This window comes from Oncorhynchus masou, unplaced genomic scaffold, assembly GCF_036934945.1.
Source record: "Oncorhynchus masou masou isolate Uvic2021 unplaced genomic scaffold, UVic_Omas_1.1 unplaced_scaffold_15613, whole genome shotgun sequence".
Classification (NCBI taxonomy): domain Eukaryota; kingdom Metazoa; phylum Chordata; class Actinopteri; order Salmoniformes; family Salmonidae; genus Oncorhynchus; species Oncorhynchus masou.
The window spans coordinates 1-1,605 of NW_027005673.1; the positions used below are offsets into that span (position 1 = coordinate 1).

Sequence of the window (1,605 nt, forward strand, 5' to 3'; positions counted from 1 at the left end):
CTTCTGAGAGAGTTTGCTGCACTGAAAGTAAAGGGGCTGAATAATTTTGCATGCCCAATTTTTCAGTTTTTGATTTGTTAAAAAAGTTTGAAATATCCAATAAATGTCGTTCCACTTCATGATTGTGTCCCACTTGTTGTTGATTCTTCACAAAAAAAATCAGTTTTATATCTTTATGTTTGAAGCCTGAAATGTGGCAAAAGGTCGCAAAGTTCAAGGGGGCCGAATACTTTCGCAAGGCACTGTACACCGGTAGACAAGCCTATACACCATCTACATACACCATCTACAGTATATATACAATCTGCATACACCATCCACATACACCATCTATATACACACTCTACACACACTATCTATATACACCATCTATATACACACTCTACATACACCATCTATATACACACTCTATATACACCATCTACAGTATATACACTCTATATGCACACTCTACATACACCATTTATATACACACTCTATATACACCATCTACATACACACTCTACATACACCATTTATATACACCATCTATATACACCATCTATATACACACTACATACACCATTTATATACACCATCTATATACACACTCTACATACACCATTTATATACACACTCTATATACACCATCTACATACACACTCTACATACACCATTTATATAAACCATCTATATACACCATCTATATACACACTACATACACCATTTATATACACCATCTATATACACCATCTGTATACACACTCTACATACACCATCTATATACACCATCTATATACACACTCTACATACACCATCTATATACACAATCTGCATACACCATTTATATACACCATCTATATACACCATCTATATACACAATCTGCATACACCATCTATATACACCATCTATATACACAATCTGCATACACCATACATATACACCATCTATATACACCATCTATATACACAATCTGCATACACCATCTATATACACCATCTATATACACACTCTACATACACCATTTATATACACACTCTATATACACCATCTAAATACACACTCTACATACACCATCCATATACACGATCTATATGCACCATCTATATACACACTCTACATACACCATTTATATACACCATCTATATACACACTCTGCATACACCATCTACAGTATATACACAATCTGCATACACCATCCATATACAACATCTATATACACACTCTACATACACCATTTATATACACACTCTCTATCTGGTGGTCTGTCTCCTCATCACTACATAATACCAGGGTATATCTGGTCTGTCTCCTCATGACTACATAATACCAGGGTATATCTGGTGGTCTGTCTCCTCATGACTACATAATACCAGGGTATATCTGGTGGTCTGTCTCCTCATGACTACATAATACCAGGGTATATCTGGTGGTCTGTCTCCTCATCACTACATAATACCAGGGTATATCTGGTGGTCTGTCTCCTCATGACTACATAATACCAGGGTATATCTGGTCTGTCTCCCCATGACTACATAATACCAGGGTATATCTGGTGGTCTGTCTCCTCATCACTACATAATACCAGGGTATATCTGGTGGTCTGTCTCCTCACCACTCAGCCA

General features: G+C 36.5%; 1 pseudogene; it reads left to right on the top strand.

Annotated features, from left to right (window-relative positions):
• The first annotated feature begins 292 nt into the window (after window positions 1-292).
• Window positions 293-1,153, top strand: LOC135531251 (uncharacterized; annotated as a pseudogene).
• Window positions 1,154-1,605: the final 452 nt, after the last annotated feature.